The 18,474-nt window shown below is 37.4% G+C and overlaps 1 long non-coding RNA gene across 1 annotated transcript in view; it reads right to left on the bottom strand.

Moving 5' to 3' along the window:
• Nucleotides 1-5,212: 5,212 nt before the first annotated feature.
• Nucleotides 5,213-18,474, bottom strand: part of LOC135248225 (uncharacterized) — a 30,615-nt gene continuing 17,353 nt past the window's right edge. Inside the window, exons 4-6 of the long non-coding RNA XR_010328386.1 lie at nt 16,206-16,316; nt 14,890-14,943; nt 5,213-7,381 (exon numbers count right to left, since the gene is read on the bottom strand). This is a non-coding gene — a long non-coding RNA (uncharacterized LOC135248225). The remainder of the gene's footprint in view (nt 7,382-14,889; nt 14,944-16,205; nt 16,317-18,474) is intronic.

The following is an 18,474-nucleotide window of genomic DNA, read 5'->3' as shown; positions in this document are numbered from 1 at the left end:
CTAGTCTCAATTGCACGGCTTTCCATATGATCCCATTTGTATCACATGCATTCCTACAAAAACATAATTAATCAAAACAGCAAACATTAAAAGTGATAAAGTCCAGCATTCAAGTATTGTGATGATAATTCACAGAATAGTGTACAGTATGAAAAATTGTCATGCAATAAGCATTTCCATTATTTATCAGACATCTGCCGTTTTCTGAGATCTATGGTGAGTTCTTAAGTGAATGAATTCATGGGTAGCAAACCTAAAGCATACAGTTTCCTTAGCCAGTCCTAGATAAAGTAAAACACAAATTTCCATTCTCTCAAGCCCGGATCTCATCAGTTTGCCGTCTTAGGCCCGATGAAAAAACCCAAGACCAAAATGAAATTAAAACAAAAAAATCTACACTAATAATCATTGCTATCATTAGCTACATTTGTGTTAAATTATAAATGTTCTCATATAAACATATTTCCAAAATAATCTGGAAGAACAGAACGAATAGGCAGACTTTAACCCTATGTCCCACTAGGACAATTTTCACCTAGTTTTCACTTGTCTCAAAAGTGTCAATATCTCAAAAACTATTCACTGCACATCCAAGGTTGAATATTTGAAATAAAGCTGCAGCAGGAAACTGTCAAAACAGTTGCAATTTTGTGTAAACATTTTGAAAATCTAACACCAATTGGCCCTGCCTAAGAAGAGAGATAGTTATGGAGGACCAAAAATTAAAATATGATGACCAAAATTTAAAATGAGTCAATAAATTCATGAATAAATAAATAAATAAATAAATGGAATAAAAATGTGAAAATAAATGAATGTTCACAGAAATAAATAAATAAATAAAATCTGACATAAGTTTAGTAGAACCCCACAAACTGTTCATTTACAAAAGAATAAGGTTTATTAAGATGCGCACACATAGTAGCCTAGCCTTATCGTGTGTTACAATGAATGTTTTGAATGACCTTAGAACTGAAGTAGCCTAAACAAAATACGAACACTGATGGAAACTGGGAAGCTAGTTTTAATGTGCGAATAGCTCCTGTCATTGTTCTTTGCAGCAGGCCAGGCTCTGCTTTCTGCCCCAGGTCCTAGTGTCACCTATTTTCCGCCCCATATCTTTTGCCGCTCAAGGCAGTCGCCTAGAGTTGCCTAATAGACGGGCTGGCCCTGCCTACTCATCTGTTCCGGGCAGATATATTTCAGGTTTACCTGAACAACACCTGAGGTATTGAGGCAAAATTCTCTTCATCTTGCTATTGATGTCACTTCCCATGCCTCTCTCCTGTTCACTGATACAAAGCTGTGCTGCTGTATGCGTTTTTTGTCTTTCACATTCTTGCTCCTCTAGACTGTACAGCATCTACAGTAGTTTGGTTATCATGTTACCAAAATTCAGCATTAATGTGACTTTCAAACAACATATAACCATACCTTTTTAAGTCAGTTACCAGTTGATCTTTTTCAATTACAGTGTCATGAAAAAGTGTTTGCCCCCTTCTGGATTTCCACTATTATTGCATATTTGTCACACTGAATGGTTTCAGATCTTTAGATTCAAAAACAAGTGAACGAACACGTTCACCCTTCCCCACCACAGGTTTCGGGCAAAAGCAATAAACTAAAATAACAAAGACAAAAGAAAGCAAAATATAGTGACAGCTATTAGGCTCGCCACTTTTCAGCTCTCTCAGCTGGCCAGCTTTTCAGTTGCCACTTTCTTTTTTCATATTTTAGCGCTCTAACAAACAAAACTCAGAAACCTGCTCTCTCTTTTTATACTCCCGGTCGTGGCCCTGTACCGTGGAGAAGAACACACCGTTAAGCACCTGGCCTGATTAGCTAACGCAACCCAGGTGCATGTGCTCTCACCACCAGTAGGTGTGACCAACACAAATACGACACACACTATGTCATGATCAAAGGAAATTCCCGAAGAGATGAGAAAAAAGTTGTTGTACTGTACATCAGTCTGGAAAGGGCGATATAGCCATTTCTTAGGCTCTGTGACTTTACTGAACCACCATAAGAGCCATTTTCTCCAAATGGAGAACACTTGGAACAGTGGTGAATCCTCCTAGGAATGGCTAGCCTGCCAAAATTTCTCCAAGATGGCAGTGACAACTCATCCACAAAGTCGCGAAAGATCTCTTTGAAAAACATTCAAAGAACAGAAGGCCATTCTAGCCTCAGCTGAGGCCAGTGTTCATGACTCCACAATAAGAAAGAGATTGGTCAAAAATGGGATTCATGGGAAAGTAGCAAGGTGCTAACTATCAATCCTCATCTCACATTTGCAAAAAAAAAGCACCTGGATGATCCCCAAGCCTTTTGGGATAATGTTCATATAAAGATAAAGGACACATGAGTCAAAAGTGAAACTTTTTGGACATCATGGGTCCCATTATCTCAGGCTAAAGCAAATTCAGCATTTCACAGTAAGAGCATCATACAAACAGTCAAACATGGTGGTGGGGACTGTGATGGTGTGGGGATGCTTTACTGCCTCTTGTTGTGGAAATTACACTAAACTATATTCCTTAATAAAAGATTTTCACAAGGCAGAGTGCGATGAAACAAAGTTTTCTCTTTATAGAGATCTCAAGGGAAGAAATCCAGCTGCTCTCAGATAGGACAGTGGGATTTGTTCCAAAACTTGTTTGTCCATAGCACATTTTTATAAATTTTGAGCCAAAGCATAGTTATATCAACCAAGTTTTCGTTGGTTAATTTTTCCGGATACAGAAACAAATTTTGATTGTACTATGTGCCTAAATCTCACAAACAGAAAAGCTTTGATGGGTAACAGCCTTAAGGTCTGGCATTCAAGGTTACCAGGCCTTGAACGCTCATAAGGCCTCCTATTTCTCATGATATTTTCTGATTTTGCAAGAAACATCAATTCCCTTTTATCTCCTCAGAAAAAGGAGTAAACCTTACCAATCATTAATGGTTATAAAAAGACACATAAATATACATTTTCTTTCACACTCTGGACAACTGGATAACTTCCCATTATTGTAGGAACCATGAATTCTGCTCTGTACCATAACATTTTTAAGGAGATGTCCGTCATCTGTCTGTGAGCTGAAGCTGAAGCGTAATTATTATTATTATCTCTGCCAGGCGGAGCCTGGAGGGGGTCATGCGTTTGGTCGCGTGTGTTTGTGCGTGTGTGTGTGTTTGTGCGTGTGTTTGTGTCTCTGTCCGGAGCTAATCTCGCATACTACTGGGCCGATCAGCCTAATATTTGTTGTGCGTGCTGACAGCAGGCCAAGCACCTGAATATTTTGCAAATCGGTCAACGACAAGTATTTTATTTGAATTAATTTCCATCATTGTTGTTTGTCCATTGAAATAGATTGAGTGCTAACTCCTAACCGGCCGCTAGAGGCTGCAAGTGATCGACAACTGCTTCCGTTTGGAATGCCTGGTGGAGATCTGCACTCTACTGAGTGCACTCTTCTAGTTGGGTTATATAACAAGACAATGATCCAAAACACAAAAGTAAATCCACATCTCAAAGTCTGCATCTCAAATGAAACAAAATTAAGGTTTTGGAGTGGCTCAGTTAAAGCCCTGACTTGAACTCAGGGCCTGAAATGAACAGTTACTGCTCGAAAACCTACCAGTTTGTCTGAAATAAAGCCTCCATAGTGATGTGAAAGACTCATATCAAATTATAGGAATATAAGCATTTGGTTGCAGTTTTCGCTGTTAAAGGTGGTGCAACCAGCTGTTTAGATTAATATGGAAATTACTTAATAGCAGTAATAGAGGTGATCAGGAAGGAGGCAATACTTTTTCATGGCACTGTATAACAAGCATAATGTACATTCTATTTCGTTAATGCAATTCTATTTTTTTTTTTTTTAATGATAATTTTATAACCAGTACACGTTAAGAAACCCAATACAATTAGAATTCATAGGTGCCTGTGTTAATTTAGTTGAGAGCCAATTTATAAAGTACAGGGTACATATTAATTCTGGAGCTACCACTTTACGTTGACAACTACAGTGACTAATACTTCCAGTAAGCTTGAAACAACAAGATATTAGGATTGATGCAGACAATAACTGATATTAATCATATGACTCATCTTTCCAATCATCTATCTACTCAGCCATTTTGTACAACTACAGCTTTGCCTTATCAAAAACACTGAACTTCATTATGGAAATGACACATCCACAGAGAATGACTGTTGGCTGCTGGCATCTATCTGTTTTCTACCTCAAGAATTTAAAATTTTCAGGACTATAAGCACACATTACAGCAGACTGCTTTTTCAACTGATTCCCAGTATCACCTCCTGTAAAAGGAATTGCATTGATTATAGGTTATTGTCTTACAGTTATTCAATAAATATATTGCCCTGTAGTGGAAACACTGAACAGTGGAAATCAATTTCTGCACCAGTTTCAGGAATACATCGAAGAAGATAAATAGTTTGGAATAACTATATGTGTTGCAATAATTTTAATTTATTGTATAGAGGCTTTTGCTGGTTAAGACCAAATCTTTTTAAATTCAGTTTCAAATTCATTTTCATTCCTCTATAAAAAGCGCTAGTTCAAAAAACAACAACATTGTAATTCAGAGGTGTTTCATTAACCATAATGAAACCAAAGTCAAAGAAGCACTTTAAGATCTGCCTTCGTCTTATGTCCATTACTTAATAATATACAATAAACAATACTGAACTAATGCAAATTACAAAAAGAAATAATTGCCTACTGTCATTCCTTTCAGGATCTTGTAAGGGAACAATTCCTCAACAAATTGCTCTACACGGTCTGATATCATAATTTTAGCATATGATTTGGGAAGCCTTGTGGATATTTTTGTCTTTCTCTGCTTTTTTTGTTGCTTACTGCATCGCAAGGAAAGAGACAGTCAGTTGTCAGTTGTTCCTCAATGCCCTCCTCTTTTTTGTGTCTACTCAAGACCCTAACTACTGCTGCCTTGGCCCTTGTACTTTTGCAAACATACAGTACTCACTTGAAAGCTAAGAGCATGAGCCTTCATTCAGGAGTGAAAACTAGAATAATAGTTCTCATTAAATATGCATTTAGAGGCACCAGGCACTACGACAGAGCGGACAAGTGTGGAGCTTAGGGAATTGCAGAGTGAAACTGTTTACTATTTTTGCCTTTATTTCCTCTGTGGGACATTATCTTCCATTTGAGAAGCTTGCACTGATGGAATACTGATGAACAGCATGGAAGAACATTGCTGTGGCATAGCAGCAGCATGGAGAACTCTAAGACAATGGACTTTACATGAGTGACGAGGAGAAAAGGTAAGCAGGGGTAGGCTGGGGCACAGGGCTACTATAAATATTGGAATGATACTTGATGCCGGGTCCAGATGGCAGTGTGCATGTCTGTGTGTACGCCGAGGAGGCAGCCGGGCTGTATTTAATAAACCTGTTGTTTCAACAATATTGACTTTCAAAAATAAAAAATAGTGCTACAGTGAATTTATTTCTTATTGTACTGTGCACATATAAGTTATGTTGAGGCTTGTATGTTTGAGCTTTATGCAATTCATTGAGATGTATGATGTCTGTTGCATAGTCTAGTTGATCTGGTCTAAATTGTGTTCTGGTTTCTGAGCATAAGATTAAGCTTGAGGTTACTGTGTCAAATTATTTCTTTGTGTATCGTCTTGAAAGACTTCAGGAAAATTCATGAAAGAGATATGTGTAGTCATCCTGATTCTACCAATCCTTCTTTGATTGTTTCATAATTATTAATCATTTGTGTCAAAGAATACAAAACAGAAACATAAGTTCAGAAATAACTATGATAGCTACTTTTCCATTATCCCAATTTCCTTGATAAAAATTTTTCTCCAAAAACTTAATATAAATTTTTTTTTTATAATGAATATATCAGTCTTATGCATTACCTGCTGTGAGAATAAACTTCCATACATTTCTTGAGTGATACAATGCTTAATTTCCTATGATTGTGCTGTATGTAACACATGTACACACACATGCGCTTTCACACGCACACACACCACCAGTACTTTGAGGGTAACTCATCAAAGAATGAAATTCCTGTTTTGTATTTAAATGTCAGAGAAATATCCGAGCCTGAGGGGACGTGGTCATGTCAAGATAATTGAGCATATTCTTCCATCCTGACTGACCACCTGCCGCCCCTGCTTTCATACCCATAATCTTATGATAAAGGTCAACACATCATCTTCATGTTCATTGTCCAGTGGAGAGCAGTGTAAATACATTACCTATCCTGAGAGTGGGTTAAACGGTTTCAAAATGTCCTTCATTGTAAATGCATTTTGACTTAAAGCATTGTATGACCTTCCACATACTGTACTTAACAGAGATAATACGGGGTGGATAAAGAGAACTCTGATGTATTTACATTACATGCCATTTAGCAGGTGCAACTTTGAGAAAAGTATATTCAACCAGTCTAGAATAATACCACCATGCAGTGAGCTATACAGTTAAATTGTACTGTATTGAATGATAATGTACACACTTACCACAGAGAACAGGACCAGACAGAATAAATCAATAGTTAGGTGCTATAAGAGCAACAGTGAAGCTGTTTACTATGGTATTGAGGAAACTGAATAGATAGATATTTAAAAGCTATGGAAAAACTAACATTAACATCAGTGGATAGTGATTTCTGAAGAATTGCCAATTCTGTATTATTCACAGGCTTGATAAAGATGAGTAAAGAAGGCTGTATAAATTAAACAATACAGGCAAAGAATTTTCTTTTTTATAATAATATGATTATTCAGATAAAAACGATTTTGCTTAATAAGCAATTTATTTCCTATCTTATCCATTACTAATAATATCATTACTTCACTTAGTTCTATAGCATCTGTAATGACTTTGTCACAAATAAAATCAAATCAATTTAATTCGTATAGTCTTTTTTTTTTAAATAGAAAACTGTCACAAACTGCTTTACAGAATAGCCTGAACTCCCAAATAGCAAGCCCATGAGGTAGAAAACTCCCAGTGGGGAGAAAAACCCTCAAAATAGAAAAAACTCCTTAATGGGAAGAAATCTCTTGGCCCATCCTCCACTGGCCAACCCGGTATAAATTAGCGGTAGAATGGATGTAACAGAAATGTCATAAAGGCTCTATCATGGCAAATAAAATGGCTTGAGCAGGTTACAGTTGAGGTAATAAACTAACTGGAATGGTAGAAGTCCACATTGTGTAGCTCAGTATAGTGCTATTTGGAGGGGCAAGGTTATCCATTTGGAGCTCTGGGCTGCATCAAGGCATGGGCATGAACAGGGCTGCAGCGGGCCACGGCCACGGAGCGAGAGACAGGGCTGCAGCGATCACATGAACTTTGGGCAAGGAAGTAAGGCTGGAGCCCCAGGGGAAAAGAAACAGAGAAGATGAGGTTAGGCACTATAAGGATTATCAACACACGGGGCAAATGTAGTCTCTGTGCAAAAAAACTAGAATAAACACTTGGATAGAAGCTCCATCCAGCTACTATACAATACTCGGCCACCAGTGTATAACCTATAATGGCTAAGGCAGCCACTACTGAGAGCCCTCCTACTGGAACCCCAGCCAAATTTCAATTTATGTTGTAACTCATACAAACCCATACAATCATGTACTAGGCTAAACTACCTTTATCCCTTTGTCATAGCCCAGAGCAATGCCCTGGGCTAGGCACATAAGCGAACATCTGGTCCTGCTGGCTTACTAGTGAACATATTGGTGGATTTTTGAGTGTTCCACCATACTTTTGTACTGAATGTTTCTTCAGTCTCTGCTCTGCAGGTTCTTCCTTCGGTCTCCACTTGTGGATTGCCACTTTCAGTTCACAAATTTTTGACTAAAGACTCAGATGGTGATTGGATAACAGTATCTTGGTGGTCAGTTAACAGTTTCTTGGTAGATTTTGAGGTATGCTTGGGATCATTGTCATGCTGAAAAATCTATTTTTGCCTGGTTTTCAGCCAAAATGTCTTGGTACTTGGAGTTCATGCTTTCATCAAGAGGAGGGCCCCTTTATGGAGAGGATATTAAGGTGACCACAGATGAGATGAGCAGAAGCATTCTGAATGAGGGGCCTCATGGTACATACAGGGAGACCAGCAAGGAGAGCTGCTAGTTCAGTGTGAACAGCACAAGGGCATGGGTAGAATATGTAGTAAGAAAATGAAAAATTTTGTAAAAAAGATGTAAAAAAAAAAAGTTACCTATGACCTAGCTAAGGAGGGATTTTCCGGTTTGCCCCCCCCCCCCCAAATTCCAATTAATATATTAAATGCCTGCAATGAAGAATTCTCTTTATGTATTTTTTAGTCACTTTAGCCTATATAGAAAGGAGCTTTTTCAAGGATAAATAGAATTACAGTGAAGTTTTGCTCTCGCATGATGCAGGACGGGCTTAATGCATTGACTTAGCTTCCAAAGGAACAGCTGAGGAGGCATAGGGAATCTTCAATTTTATTTGTATTTGTATAGGGCTTTTTACAGAGACATTGTCACCAGCTAGGCTTGGTATTGTGGGGCAGGAAACAGTTTTCTTTATTATTATTCTATTATTGCAGTAAATATAATTTTGTAATCATTTTAATCGAATGCAATACCATGGCAGATGCCAAATGGGTCATTTTTCTGTGATCGGTAGTTGGGGATAGGGGGCCAGTTGACAGCTGACCCTGCCTCCCCTGAAGTGAATTCCTCACTAAATCACTGTGTGTAACTGCCACTATCCTCAGTGAAAGCAATATGCTATTCAGGCCCACATCAAGATTTTGGCTGTTAGGAATGCAGACACTGTAGTGTTACTGTCCCAAGATCGATAGCCAGATCAGGGGAAGTTTTGGTCAAATGCTTATGGGTGCTGATTTTGCAAATTGCCTACAGCAGGGATCATCAACTCTGGCCCTCAAATCCAAATCCAGCCCTGGTTTTCTTTTCTCCCGGGTAATTAGTGCTACTGATTGACCAGACTGTCTTCACACCTGACTCCCAGGCAAAGGGAGGGTGGAAAACCAGCAGTTCTCGGCCCTCGAGGATTGTAAGTTGCTGATCCCTGGAGTAAAGTGTCGAACAAAAATATTGAAAACTAGAATTCAAAAGCCTTGTGTGATGTGTTGGATAAATATTTTATTTGTTGTACACTACATGACTTCTGACGCCGTGGGGTAATAGTATCTATGTTGGCACTGTACTTTGTCATCAGCAAGTAGAAATGACTTGGCATGCTGTCAATTCAGAAGGACCACATAATATTGAAAATATGTATTTGGCAAGTATTTATTCAACTAAAAATGATCTATGTGCAGCTAACATTTAAATTTCTAGATTTGTCTCAGTCCTGTGAGGGTCAAAATATTGGAACAGTGAAAATAAGTGGGCTTTCCAATGCTAGCCTCAAGGTAAAAAAAAAAGAGTTTATGGTTTCACTAGTCAAAGAGCATCAATGCAAATACATTTCTGACATGCTCACAGAAACAACCTCTCAATGTGACAGTGGAAAAGCACAATGGCTCTTTGCATGCATGTCAAACAAATCAAAAGAAAAGGGACATGACACACAATAGTGGTCCTTTATGAGGCATGATGATAATAATTAAAGCAAAGAGAGGTTTAGTGGGCAGGTGGATCGTTGTTCAAACAGGTACATTTAAGATCAACGTTTAACAGAGCAGCACCCTGGATATCTTGGCCTGGGAACCCTCTGCAGTCACCATCAGTTTCTTTGGCTTGAGAAAATTGGGGCGTGTCATCTGTTCTCCAGAGATTGTGGGCTGTGATGTCAGGGTCCTATCGATGAGGGGGCATTGTTTATCAAAAGCAGAGAAATTGTTTTAGATGGACAGTGAATGTAAAATGACCATGTACGTATATGCTGAATTTCTGTGTTGGTTGTTTGTGCTTTAGTGGTCATATTTACATAAGGGCTATTTATATGGCATTTGCTGTCCAAAGCTGAATAGCAACCCACATACTGGCCATTTTGTTCAGAGGGCAGCAGTTTGCAAATCTCATAATACCAAACAGCACATTGTGGGGAGTGGTGGAGACACAGTGGGGCTGAGATTTCAGATTGCATTTCTTCTCTGGATATCCTCCCTTGCTGGGACACTGAGGGCTTTTAGATCGCACTGCATCGTGGAATTGCTGATATTTAAAGCAAGGTAAGCTTTGTAAAGCGTCAGAAGGTATTTTTGATAATATAACCCAGTTCAGTTCCCAGACTATTTGTAATGAAGGGAGCTGAAGCAGGTGAATAAATGATTAATTAAACATTAGATTATTGTTATAGTGTGTATTGTGTGCACAAAATGATTGATTTCCATAAAAACACAACAGGTGCATTAGAACATAAACAGGGTTAAAATAATTAGAGCTGATTTCATATTTAATACAATAAATATAGAATCATAGCTACTACTGCAATGTTTCCTCAACTGAAATTTAGTCATGTAAATGTTATTTCATATGGGTCACCTGAAAACAGTATATTGTGAAATTGTGTTTTCAGTGCTGGAGAGTTAAATGTTGCAGTAATGTAGTAATAGCAAACAGTCTGTACTTGATGCTTGCTATGGCCGTGCATGAACTACCATCAACATTTTCTTGAGATTTTATTTTTCAACATAATTGTTTATAAATATTGAACTATAGTTATTGATAATTCTTCTTACATGACGCTTTTTCTCCTGCCTTGAAGACAAATATTTGGATCAAAATAGGCATGGCTGCATATATTTTATCAACATTGTGTGCCAGGTATTTGTAATTCAAAGCTATGTCCCAATGAATGTTCAAAAGAAAAACTATTATACTGTACAGCATCTGTGCATTGTACAGTATTATTTCTACATTAAAATAATGACTCTATAATGAAAATAATGCAATATAGAAATACTTCCAATTCACTATGATTTGCTATTGGAAAAGTGCAAGGCCAACGGCAATTGTATAACATTATAATAATATCACACAGAGCTAAGATTAAATTAAAATTCTCATTCCAGATTTTTAAAAATTTCTTTAGAAAAGGGTTTGAGAGCAGGGTTTGTTGTGTTTCTGGATCCGTTGTTCTGTGCAGGATTGTATAAAATGCATGTATGACTTTTTTATGGAATTAAGATTCTGTAGTCTAAAAACAAACTTCATCCCATCTTCTATAGCAAGTCATGTAAATTATGTCAATCATAACAGGCTTAAGACTATCTATTATTAATATTTATTTTGTTTTGAGTATTGTCTGTTGAGAGCTTTTAAAGTCTTGCCTGCAACACAGCTGACAGGGGTCAGCATACTGCATGGCAGTTCATAATTTGCTGTATAGCATTAGTGTTGTCCAGGGAGGGAGGGTTTTGGTGACTATCAGTGTCTTGCAAGTCTGCAACTCTGGTCCAACTCTGGTCAATCAAGCATTTACTCAAACTGTGCATTAAGTTTGAGAAAAGAATCCAGTAATACAAAACAATCACATGTGCTCTTGGAGTAGGTAGTGATATAGAAATCTGGATCCAGCCATTTGTGAACTTTAATGTTGCTTTTTGTGAAGATTTGTGTAGTTTGCATTGAATTGTTACATACACAATGTATTTTTTTGCCTTCATCAGTGTGTGAGCAATAGTAGGAAGACAGGCAATTGAAAACAACCAAAACCTGTGACTGTGTATGTGTCAGAAAGTTCATTACATCACAGGTAACTAATAAATAGTCAACAATGATATGTGAATTCAGTCTATAAACAGAAACACAAAGTGTTGTCATTCAAGAAATGAAACTACTAATGAAAAGTTACCCCAGGTCACATAATCCCAGATTCCTCCTATAAATAATGAGTAGAATTACAAGCAATAATTGTTTCTTTAGGGCATGAAGTGTACTCCTCTAACGCTATGACTGCACAGCTCAGCTACCTCACAGAGTGAAAAGCAGCAGATGGCTGTACTTCAGCTTATCTGCATTACAACAATGACACATTCAAATGCAATTGGCCATTCCAATTATTTGTTTATTTATTTACATTCATAACATTAAAAATGCGCTTTTGATTCTGATTTATATAAAATGTGCTCTTCCCAGTTCTGTTAAGAAACCATGACATTACACAGAACCAGCTTTCTGTAAAAACAATGATCCTTCTGGACCACTAGATGGCTCACCAATGCAGTGTTTTGTTTGATGGTCACCCTTAGATAATAGAGCAGGGCTGCCCAACCCTGTTGCTGGAGATACTATCCTGTAGGTTTTCACTCCAATCCTCACAACCCACAGCTCGTTCAAAAACTAGAGATCTTGTTGAGCTGTTAATCAATAGAATCAGGAGTGCCAAATTAGGTTAAAAAAAACTTACAGGAGAGTAGATATCCAGGAACAGTGTTGGGCAGCTCTGTAATACAACAATGAATGTTGAACTTAAGGGATCTGAGCACACCTTAGACCTGGTAACCACATGATTTAGTTCAGTGCAGCAACAAAGGCTGTCCTCCTGTTATGACATCACAGATAAGGATGTCACGATAGTATGTGTGTCACATGAATCAGTAGCATGAACCTGTCAGGCTCTGTGTCACAAGGGCAGAATGAGCTGCATTATTAACCAGCACAAACTGGGCGACGTCTCAAACGTCGTAACTAAAGGAACATAAGGAACAGACAGCCAATAATATCAATATTACTTTATGTTCAAAAATAGTTTAATTATGTATGCCAAAATGAGTAGCAAAGTAGTGTATGTTACAAGGATATTAAATATATTCCTAAGACCACTATAAGAGAGGGATGCATAATTGTGTTCTGCTGTAAGAGGATCTTTTGCTGCATTAATTAGCTCTTTTGTTATCTTTTCTTTGTTATTCATAGATCAACCAATAAGCAAATATCAGGTATTTGATTATTTCTAAATAGAATATTTGTATTTTAAAAGGACCTAATGTGATTTCATGTCCTTCAGAAACCATTTGTGACATATATATGATATTATTATGGTTGCAGCGAAAGATTTTTTTTATGTGGGGTTGAGTTCCGCAGCCACTTTAATTATCTTGACATCGCCGTCAGTGCTCTCAATCACTTGGATGTAGGACCAAGCGCTCCACTGCCTTCACTGAACAACAGTGTTATCAGCTGCATGGAGGGAAGGTTTTTTCCGTGATTAGGAGCAAACATAACCCCAGCCATGTACATAGCAACAGCTTGATATCTCCTCTTTGACTTGTGTCCATGCATGGTAATGCCCAGATAGGCTTACACGGCAGCATGACGAGATGAGAAATGAGGTATCAGATACTCCAACTCCACTGGACCCCAAGATACATATGACTTCACTGATCTCAGTAAAGGCCCATGGTGCAGAGTGTTTGAACCACTATACCTGCACAGAAAGGCCCTTTTTATTTCTCTATCATTTTATATTGGTCCAAACTTAAATTCTGAGATTTGTGCCTTTGTCTTTTTTTTAATCTTTGACAGTGCTCTAGTCAGAATTTATAGACTACCCCTATTAACAACAAATATATTTTTTCAGAAAAAAATAGATCACAATTATTCACAACCCTAATACTAATTTTTAATTAAATCCAATAAAAATATTGTACATCTGCACTGTATGCTACTTTGTTCAGTTCAGCTCAGTCTTAGGGAACTGTATTCTCATATTCCATGGCATTCTGTTTCACTGGGGTATAAAAATGAGGTAGCACACATGTAAAATACATGCGTAATCCCTCACCAAGGGGAAAGGCAGTGATCTGTCAAATGAAACAAGACAACGCATTTTTGACCTTCCCGAGTTTGGAGTCGATTACAAATAAATAAAGGTATCACTTTCCCCCGTTAGGTCAATAATTAAGATGCTTAGAATCACTGGGATGGTGGTAAACCTGCCAGCCTGGTAGATGAGACTAATGAACCTTGGCCCCATGCACAATGAGGAAGATGGTTTGGGAGGCAAAGAAAAATGTCAGGGGTTTTGTTAAGTTCAATAGTGTTATGCACTCCAGCAGTAGTAAGACATTTTGATAAAAAACTTGGTTCCCTCAGCCAGAAAGCTCAAAGTTAGCTGCAAATGATCTTTCAGCAAGATAATAATCTCAAGCATATCTCTAATGCAGCTAAGAAATTTGCTGACCCCAAAATGACTGTTTGGCAATGATTATTTCAGTTTCTAGGCTTGAATATGATCAAAAATAGTGGTTTAAATTGAAGAAGGCAGTTTCCAAGTGCAGACCAAAGGATCAACAGAGCAAAGGACTAAAGGAAAATTCTGTTTGAGGAAATGGTCAAAGGCCCCAGTATGTTCATCAATCTCATAAAATGGTTCAGTTTTGTCCTTGTGAAGGCAAGGAGTACAAAGTACTAAAAACAAGGGTGTGAATGATTTTTGGAAAATGAATGTGTGAATGAAGTGTTTTTTTAAATTTACTTGAATCATAACTAAAAAATGATATTTTCAATATGTTTGAGAATAAAAATAGCTCAGAACATATTACGTTTCACAGTTCTTTGGTCATCCTTATCAAGGGTATCAATAATTTAGGGGCACTGTACTGTATATATATATATATATATATATATATATATATATAACAGAGGAGAACCTGGTCTTCTCTAGATTTTAGCTATAGACTTAAATTTCTCCTTCAGGCAGTGCCTCTGGTTAATTAAAACAACAGTATAATTTAAATGCATTATATAATTTGTAAAAATAAAATAGGCAGAACTGATATCACACTTTTAAAATAGCATTTAAAGGGCTAGTTCACATTCTTAGTTTAAAAAAAAATATTATGTCAGTTTATGTATGGATTCAGTTGGCAGTGTATGTATTTAGTGTATGCATTCGCATTTTTGTGAGAAGTAAAGGATATTTTAGATATTTACCAATGTTTCTGATGACCTGCTGGCTTTAGAGAGGGGTATTTTGGGATTTTCTGTCTGAAACAAGAAAATAAACTTCAAGTAACTCCAATGACATGTCTTCCATTACATATTAGAACTTTATGGGCCAAAGGAAAACATACACTAAATTTGAAATAATATCAACAAAAAAAAAAAAAAAGAAAAAACCCAGAGAGTGAACTTTCCATTTAAAAGGAGAATTGTGGCCAGGGTATTGTATAAAACATGTGACACTTATGTCTCTGCCCCCTCTTAAAATAGAGAAGGGATATTTTTAGAATTGTTTTTAAAATGTATCCGTAAGAAATGCAATACAATGGTTGCAACTCCATTTTCATTTTGCTCCCACCAGGTATAAATTCATACCGCAAACGTAGTGACCTATTGAAGGTAACTGTATCTTTGTAGTTTTCATGGTAAATGTCAGGGCTATAATATTAAGCAAGTTCTATTTACCAAATCACAAAAAATATCAAATTACCATGAAGATGAAATTTCAGAAATTATTATTTGTTTTATGTGTGAACTTCTTATCTGAGTTAAAGTTTCGACCTTGGTAAACCAAAAACAATGGTGCCAGATTTGATGATTTATTAATGAAATGTACTTATACTTATATTTTTCTGTAATACTGACAACAAAACAATCTAGATTATTTACATTCTATTAAAGGTATTACAAACCTATTCCTGTTAAATCGCTAAAAATAATATGAACTATATGTTCTATACTATGAGACAGCAATAGTTTGTGTTTGATTATTTTACAGACAAAATTGAATTTATGAGTTGGCAATACCCATATATTTGATCATAAGAATGATACAGTAGACCAAAAATGACAGAAATAAAATGTTATTAATGTTTTTCAAAGATTGTAAGATGAAACAATAAGCCAATAAAGAGCCCATCAACTTTAAATTTCCAGTTTGTGTTTTCACCATGTTTATATATATATATACATATATATGCGTACATACAGTACATACATACATGAACATACAGTGCAAGGACACATACCTATATGCACATATATACACATTAGCAGACACAGACTTATACAGAGACATACAGAGATTCATGCATTTCATACACACACACATACACACATGCACGCACACGCGCACGCGCACACACACACACACACACATACACGCACACATGCATGCACACACACACATACACATGCACGCATTGCCTAAAAAAATACAATGCATGTGCGCACTTGCACAACAGGCAACTGGCAGGCTGTTAGTTGTTTCAAAGTTTCTGTAGCAATGTGTGAGCTAAATAACTTACCCACTGTGTGAGGAACACAGGACTTCTTTCTTGTGAAGTATGTACGCCAGATATATTTTGTTCTTCTTTGGATATGTTTCGCAGACACTGTGTAGTAACAGCTCAGCCCACCTGCATAATTCATACAGGAATGAGCCCAAGAGGTAATGTTACACTTAGGCAGTATAGCTGACAAATTAAGGCTCCTTCTACAACTGCAAAGAGAAGCAGAAACACATTCCCAGTCACATGCTTTCTGAGTCTCAGAGGGTTTGTACCTAAAAATCATTAGCGGAAAAACAACTGAGTTGGATTACTATATCTGTAAAGAAGGCCATTGTTGAACCGCTTCAAAAGTAAACAAAGGGATGCTGAAAGCAGTGGATACCTCTGACTGCAGTGACAAACAAGAAGATGCTACTTCATCTGAGGGATTTTCAGTGCAAAACTGCCTGCCAAAGTTCCTGAAACTATAGCCATGGGAAAGGAGCTTTGTATGTTCTCAGTGGACAATAAATCTATGGGAAATGTGCAAAGATGGGAATACGAGTCATTGTAAGGTAAAGAAAACAGTGAAATAATTTTGAGCATCATCTTTTGAGAAATCATTTGTCAAACACTTCATTGCCATTCTGAACGCTATTTTTGTGTTTGAAATGACTGTACGTAGTTTTTTCCCAGTTGTTTCCATTTTACTGTTTAATTTATACTGTTTTACTGGACTTTGTTGTAGTTATATGCTAAAAAATATCCACCAAAAATGATGGCATTGTCAACATCTAGAATATCTAAAACTGACTGGTAACTTGTAACAAAGGGACCCAGATTAGCATGTTATTTGCAAAAGGACAAAATGCCAGCCAAGAAAGGTGACTCAAAATCAGCCAAGAAAGGAGGAAAGGGGGAGGCAGAGAAAAGCAAGAGCAAAGAGGATCCAAAGAAAGGAAAGAGTGACAACAAACCTGAAAAAGATGCCAAGGAAGACAAGAAGGTACGGAAAGATGACAAGAAAACTGGAAAGAAAGAGAAAGAAGAACCACCTAAAGGAAAAGACAAGGGTGATGGGAGAAAAGGAAAGGACAAAGGAAAGGGTAAGAAGGCAGTGGCAAGTGACTCAGAGGAGGGTTCTGATGCCGAGTTGCTGAAGAATGAGGATGAAAGTGAAAGGAGTGAAGAAGAGAATGAGCAGGATGAGGAAAGTGACTCAGAAGGTGACAGACGGAGGAAAGGAAAAGGTAAAGCTACTGCAAAAGGGACTTCCAAAACAGCAAAGAGCAAGTCCAAATCAAGATATGCTCAGTCAGATGAAGAGGATGAAGATGAAGAGGATGAGAAAAAAAGTGAAGATGAGGAAAATGAAGATGAAGAAGAAGAAAGTGAAGAAGATGAAGATGACAGAAGAGGAAAGAAAAAGCATCACAAAGGTACATCAAAAGCCAAAGAGGACATAGCTGATGGAAAAAAGAAAAAAGGAAGAAAAGACGATAGACCCACAAAAGCAGTTTCTCCACCTCCAGAGCCAAAAAAAAGTCAAAAAGGTGCACTAAAAAACACCTCCAGGCTTTTCATGCGATTTTCCGGATTCCGAAGAAGAAGAAACTCTAAGAAACGTTTGAAAAGTGCTTCCAGATTATTTCTGGGTCTTGGGAAACGTAAACATCGGCTGGCAAAAAAGAAGAGGAGAAAATCAGTCTTAAAGAACGCATCCAGATTCATGATGCGTTTTAGAACCAGCAAGAAGAAGAAAGCAGCAGAAAAAGCTAAAGCAAATGAAAATGCACCAACTAGAAAGACTTCATTTATACTAATCAGACTAGGTGGAAAATCTGGTGAATCGTCAGAAAAAAAAACTGGATTTTTCAAAGGTCTTTTTGGCAAAAAGAACTCTGAAACCTCTGGCTTTAAAAATCGAGGATTGCTTTTAGGTAAGATTGCAGGAGCAACTAACTGGCTCACTAAGAGGTTCCTTTCCCTGAAGGGGAGGCAAAGCTCCGAGAGAGCTGGTAATGAACGCTGGGCATCTAGGACTGGATCAAAAAGACTTCCTCATGCATCTAGACATGATGTTCATGAACACTACTCAAGCATGAGAGGATATGGTGGATTCCATAATGATGGGTATGAGCATGATGATGATGAATATGGTTATGAGGAAGATGATTATAGCCAAGGCAGGTATGAAAGACACTCTTCCCAAAGACAATCATTGTATAAGAATCGTAATAATTATGTAGAACACCATCCTCCTGCTCTAGGACGATTGGGAAGATTTGTACCCCAGTATGACCAT

This window comes from Anguilla rostrata, chromosome 2 (assembly GCF_018555375.3).
Source record: "Anguilla rostrata isolate EN2019 chromosome 2, ASM1855537v3, whole genome shotgun sequence".
In the NCBI taxonomy this organism is placed as follows: domain Eukaryota; kingdom Metazoa; phylum Chordata; class Actinopteri; order Anguilliformes; family Anguillidae; genus Anguilla; species Anguilla rostrata.
Note: the sequence above shows the minus strand (reverse complement) of the source record. Positions and strands in the feature narration are given on the sequence as shown.